This window comes from Neoarius graeffei, chromosome 7, assembly GCF_027579695.1.
Source record: "Neoarius graeffei isolate fNeoGra1 chromosome 7, fNeoGra1.pri, whole genome shotgun sequence".
In the NCBI taxonomy this organism is placed as follows: Eukaryota; Metazoa; Chordata; class Actinopteri; order Siluriformes; family Ariidae; genus Neoarius; species Neoarius graeffei.
In genome coordinates this window covers 37,873,312-37,879,834 of record NC_083575.1, presented here as the reverse complement: position 1 = coordinate 37,879,834, position 6,523 = coordinate 37,873,312, and the positions used below count along the sequence as shown (strand labels likewise).

The following is a 6,523-nucleotide window of genomic DNA, read 5'->3' as shown; positions in this document are numbered from 1 at the left end:
AATGATGATGATTGAATGTACTTATATATGCATTTGTTTGCATTGTGTGTACTGGAGTTATGTGTGCATTAAAATGTATATAGCATTACATTCAGTTTTACATAATATACATTTACAGTGCCTTGCAAAAGTATTCATCCCCCTTGGTGTTTGTCCTGTTTTGTCACATTACAAGCTGGAATTAAAATGGATTTTTGGAGGGTTAGCACCATTTGATTTACACAACATGCCTACCACTTTAAAGGTGCACATTGGGTTTTTTTATTGTGACACAGTACTTTTGTAAGGGATGAATACTTTTGCAGGGCACTGTATGTTCTTATCTATAGAAGTGGTTGAACACACCACTGTGCACAATCTTTGCACAGTGGACAATAATGCACTATTGCCTTACAATGTTCACAATGTCTCTTGCACACACAAGGTTTATCCATCCATCCATTATCCATAACCGCTTATCCTGTACAGGGTCGCAGGCAAGCTGGAGCCTATCCCAGCTGACTATGGGCGAGAGGCGGGGTACACCCTGGACAAGTCACCAGGGCTGACACATAGAGACAAACAACCATTCACACCTACGGTCAATTTAGAGCCACCAATTCACCTAACCTGCATGTCTTTGGACTGTGAGGGAAACCGGAGCACCCGGAGGAAACCCACGCAGACACGGGGAGAACATGCAAACTCCATACAGAAAGATTCTCGTCAGCCACTGGGCTCAAACCCAGAACCTTCTTACTGTGAGGAGACAGTGCTAACCACTACACCACCATGCCGCCACACACAAAGTTTACATTTATTTATTTCCTTTCATATACTACCTCAATATGCACACTCAACTCTGCACCTTATGTTGCTCGTGTCTGCACTTTATGTTGTTTGTGTTGTTTATTGTCTATTGTGTCATTACTGTCTGCAGTAATTCGTTGTACTCTTGCACTTTGTTGTTATGTTGTTATATGTAGACTTGTAGTCCTGTGATGTTTAATGTAGCACCATGGTCCTGGAAAAACATTGTTTCGTTTTAACTGCGTACTGTACCAACTGTATATGTTTGAAATCACAAATTAAAAGAACTTGAACTTGGTTTGTTATTTACTTGGAAATCAGATCAGATCAGAGTCTAAAGATATCACCATTACCAGAAACAGGAGTGCAAATATGTAGGTCATGTTGTTATTGTTGTTGTTTTCTAAACAAGTGCATGATTAGATTTTTAATGAATGTTGTTTTCAGTCAGCATTGGAGGACAGTGAAGGGATAAGAAGTCAGGGGAAGTTACACTATCTGATTTTGCCAGTACAAAAAGGAATTCTGATTCTTGTGATGCTTGTGGCTGATGTGCCTTGAGGCACAATATGGGATCTGATCATTCTGTAGTAGGATTAAGGGATCAGTCTATTTTCTGGTGTGGTAGGCAAATAGTAGGGTATATAATCTATCAGTTTAGGCATGGTGGCCTGGGAAAACAAATAGGATGTCATCAAAGCAAAAGTCTAACAACCAAAAAATTAGCAAATGACCAAAATTGGGTTTTTCGGCAGATAACAGTTGAACTTTAAAAACAAATTTCATCATAACAATGTGGAAACGTTTTTATTGGCTTCACAATCTTGTCTTGGCTTACTGCAAATTGGATTGAACAAATATGGTGTTAAAAACAGCCAGTCTGATTAAAGATGTGTAAAACTTTGTGAAGTAAGTTTGATTCCAAATATGTCATGCTTTGATGAAGTTGTTGGATAGCTATGTGCCTCAATGAAGCAGATATGTCTAATAATGGAGCTCCTCATGTGTACAAAGTGTGCACGGAGCAGAGCTGCATACTTAAGAGAATATGGTAACGCATTGACCTGATTTTTGATGCCCTGACCGTACGACGTCCATACAAATGATGAACGTGTACCACCACAGGGAACTCGATCATAAGTGCAAGGCAATGTATCTCATAAACACTTGACCACCGCATAATGAAATTTGTATCTTTATTTACATAAAGCCTCACTCACAACCCGCCGTAAGGTTTTGGACACGCATGGGTCGCACGGTTTGGTAGCTCGCAGCCGTGCCACAGGGTCGTGGTGAATCTGGGGGAAAGTTTGGGGGAAGAGTACTGGCAAAGTACTTGTCAAGTACAGATTGTACACCTGACTTCCTCGAGGCGTGGGAAAAATTGCACCGTTAGCCCATGGAAAGCGTATATCTGACGCACATGATCAGTGTGTTCAGTGAGTGTGGAGTGCGTGAGACTTGCATTTGACCAGTTTCCTGCGCTATGAGTACGGGCCGCACTTATAAAGCATGTGTGACGCATGTGATTAGCACATTACAATCACTCATAACTTGCGTGTGATGCAAGCCAGGAGTGGGTATAAAACCAGCGTGCCTGCAGCATTCTGCATCTGTCTTTCGGCTGAAGAACATTGGATATTTTGTGGGAAAAATTTAAAAATTTTCAGTTTAAAGTTTAGAAAATGGGACCCAAGAAGAAGTGAGCAAAAGTGAAGTAACCCAGCCTGAAACAGCAGAGGGGGAGGAGGAGGAAGAATTTGATGACGATGGTAGCAGCACCGGCGAGCCCTGCACAGACAGGGAGAAATATGCCTTCAAGCCGGCAGAAGGCACAGCACTCCGCCAGAGGTATTTTCACCGGTAAATACACATGCTTTAAACATTCATTTCAGTATCTATATGCTTATGTAATTAATATCATATATGCTGATTTTCATGTATGTTTCAGCTAACAGCGCCCAGAAGTGAGGACACTGCAATCCCATCATCGCTGTCAGGCCATTGTGCCATGCTCAGTGATAAGGACAAGGACATCCCGACACCCCGTCCCACCACTCAGCAGGAGTAGGAGCAGGACAGCAGCTCGGAGTCAAAGTGTGTTTCAGTGCTCAAACTGTTGGGCTATTTAGTTGGGATTTTTTACAGCGTAATAAAATACGTTATTCCCTTATACTCATGTTTTATTATTTGATGTTTGCATGGTAAATTAACATATGCTCAAATAAAAACAGCAAATGAGGTCGTCTTCTTCCCTTCTACAATGCTACACGCTACATGATCGGTTCCTTGGTTCCTCCCCAATATATATATCCAGAGTCTTGCCCCTCATGTCACGTGCAGGTCGCGTGCGCTGCGTGCACACCACACATAGGGGTAGAAAGTGAGATGCACTTCTGTCTTGCGTGCCGCACAAATAGCAATTGTGGAGTACTTGTGTAGTATTTCTGAGGCACGTCACTCATACAATGACCATGCATCACTCATGCGTCTTACTGTCATCGCAAAAAGCCCCTACTAGCCGCGCTGCTGACTTGGTTCAGGCATACAAAAGGAGTACGGGTCCCATATGTAGTGTATGTGTTCTTGATTTGTCACAAGACTCGTAGAATTTGCATGTGCAGGACCAAAAGTCTCCATGGGCAGTCTGCGACCTTCTACGGCGCTGAACACATGCAAGTGTTGCGCAAGTCTCAAGCACGGGTTTGTCAAATTTTTTATCGTAGACTGCTTGCAGCAGCACGTATGGCAGGTTGTGAGTGAGGCTTTAGATAGATGGGTTTTTATCCAGCGCTTATTTTTAATTTGTTTCTTAAAAAATAACATAGGATTATTTATTAACACATTTTATGGAAAATATTCACAACAGTGTCATATAAAACCAGTTTTATTAGTCCACTAGCTTGTTGGACATTTGACAGTTTCTGTCATGTAAGGGCGGGAGAGGGATGTAATCACAGGAAGAGTTTTATTGAAAACATGCAAGCAAACAGATCCAAAACGTAGACAAAGGCAGAGTTGAAAAACAGGCAGTGGTCGAGTGATGCACAGACCGGATATCAGAGGTAATATAATACTCACAGTCCAAAAATACAAACAGAGTCAAAACCAGAAAAGCGATACAAAATACAAGCCTTTCACAACATCTCCGTGTTACTGAGAGTCTTTATATGTATGTGCTGTGATTGCACTCTAATCAGGAACACCTGCATGGTAACTAGTTCTTACGGTGTGCACGTGTGTTGAAATTTGTGGTTGCACACTCCGAGCTCCAATGCATGAAAGATGTAACCAGATAACTGTTTGACAGATCGAGTTTGATATTCAATTATAATGATGTAAAGTGAAAGTGCTGGTTCACTGCTGTCCACCAGGCACTCAGCAGAGTCTCACCATAATAAATATCGTGGTGTTGTTTCTGGTGCATGGCATGTGGTGTCAAAGAAAGGAATAAACATGTATTAGTAACTGTGATGTGTATCTCATAATTGGTATCACTGTCACAAGACAATGCAACAAAATACTGATGCAAAATGCACTACACTACACAATTCAATGGTTCATATGCTATAATATTATTATTTTATTCAAGTTAATTTTGTGCTTTTGCATATATTTTGCTTATATACGGTACTCATCAGGAGTTCTGCTTTTAGGCACTGCCTAAATATCTATATTAAATTCGCTGTATAATCAAAATGTGCAGAGGACAGAGGAGAAAGTTGGAAAATGTTTGAATGACCTAATAAAAAGTGGGAAATTTAGCCAACAAAAAACTCACTGAATTTTCTTCAGGTCCAGTATAAGAGTCAACAGTGAACCAATGAATTGCCTCGAGTGACTTTTATCTGAGGTGAGGAAACAGAGGCTGATGTGGATGATGCTGATGATCACAGTTACAGCTCATCTGCAAATGTATTAGCTAAACATTTAACATATATTATAATCTGTAAATATTATTTACTGTATATTGAATGACATTCAAATCAAATCAATATATAGCAGTGGAACTGTAATGGAATATTTAAATGCAATTTTCCTCTTTTTGTGGCTACTGCCTCATAGAACTGGAACCACTATGTCATCGTGTTGTAAGAATGTAAAGACGAGTGTAACAATAGTGCACTGTGCATGTTCATATGCATAAGCATTACAATCACCAGAACGGCGAATCGTGATACAAACAGTTGATCTCACGTTATCAAACGTACACAAGAACGAGTATAAGAATGTAAGAATGAGTGTAACAATAGCGAAACTTCATAACCAATCAGCACTTATCCTGATCAAGTTCGATGACCCGTTCTACTTCTTGATAAACTTCAGAACAAATTAGAACCAGAAAAGAAATAAGAGAAACCTCATTATAACTTCATAGTATCGGAAGATAATTGGCAGATAAAAAGAAAAAAGCTTAATTCACCTTGTGGTTCGCCAAGGCTGCTGATTCAATATCAAGTAAGTGGTGTTTATTTAAAGAAAATTTACCTTTTGATTATCACAGCTTTTGTTTGGTCCTTCTGAAAGGTCAAATGAAAGGTTTTGTAAGGTTTTTTTTTTTTTTTTAGCTTTTTGGCAGATATTTACACAAAGAATTCCAGCCATTCAACAAAAACTCGAGAAGGCAGTGAAGACAACGTTGGAATCTTTTGAGCGAGCCGCTGGGTTTGCAATTACAAAAGTCCCATGTGGGAATAAATCAACTCCTTTGGGGGATAATTGAGCCCTTTCGAGGGATTTTTTACTTTAGAGTCTTTACACTACACTTGTGAAACAAAATGTGTTCATTAGTACTAAATAATGCTTCTAAGACAATTCATGAACAAGTGCTTTCTTACTATTTTTTGAAAATAGATCTAGTTCACAGCACTGTATTTTGAACAAAACACAGTAAACAAACTTGGTCACCAAAATACTACGAGCCCTGATGCTGCTCACAGCTTGGTGATGCCTGCAAGAGATGAGGCGAGTATAATTGATAACATGTATATATGCTATATTTACTGTATGGATACTGTATGGTATCAGCAAACAATTTTATTTATAAGCAGTAGCCACATGTATCCATAGGGTACCTATTTTTTACTTTTGGAGTTCTCATCTCATTATCTCTAGCCACTTTATCCTGTTCTACAGGGTCGCAGGCAAGCTGGAGCCTATCCCAGCTGACTACGGGCGAAAGGTGGGGTACACCCTAGACAAGTCACCAGGTCATCACAGGGCTGACACATAGACAACCATTCACACCTACGGTCAATTTAGAGTCACCAGTTAACCTAACCTGCATGTCTTTGGACTGCGGAGGAAACCGGAGCACCCGGAGGAAACCCACACGGACACGGGGAGAACATGCAAACTCCGCACAGAAAGGCCCTCGCCGGCCACAGGGCTCGAACCCGGACCTTCTTGCTGTGAGGCGACAGCGCTAACCACTACACCACCGTGCCGCCCATACTTTTGGAGTTCTAATCTGAAAATGCTATATGATCACTTCTGCTTGAGATGCATGCAAAAGAAAAACATCTGGAGTTGTCAGATCCATATATAAAATAAAATAAAATTTGACCATGTGAAAGGTTTTCATACATGTAGATTAAAACAATAGAGGAACCAGAGAAGGAAGGAAAAGCCGTGCTGAACGATTCTGTGTATTCTTGGAAGGAACTAAAGACTGAGAGAAAGAGTGCATGAGAAAGAGTGCATGAGAAAGTTAGCTCTGTGAGCATCAGTGAGA

At 40.5% G+C, this 6,523-nt stretch overlaps 1 long non-coding RNA gene across 2 annotated transcripts; it reads left to right on the top strand.

Annotated features, from left to right (window-relative positions):
* Window positions 1–2,189: 2,189 nt before the first annotated feature.
* LOC132889266 (uncharacterized) lies at window positions 2,190–2,962 on the top strand. Of its 2 annotated transcripts, none has more exons than XR_009655041.1 (2): window positions 2,190–2,640; window positions 2,741–2,962. It is a non-coding gene; the product is annotated as an uncharacterized LOC132889266 (long non-coding RNA). The 2 variants fall into 2 exon arrangements; XR_009655042.1 differs by having other exon boundaries at window positions 2,190–2,652.
* The last annotated feature ends 3,561 nt before the right edge of the window (window positions 2,963–6,523 follow it).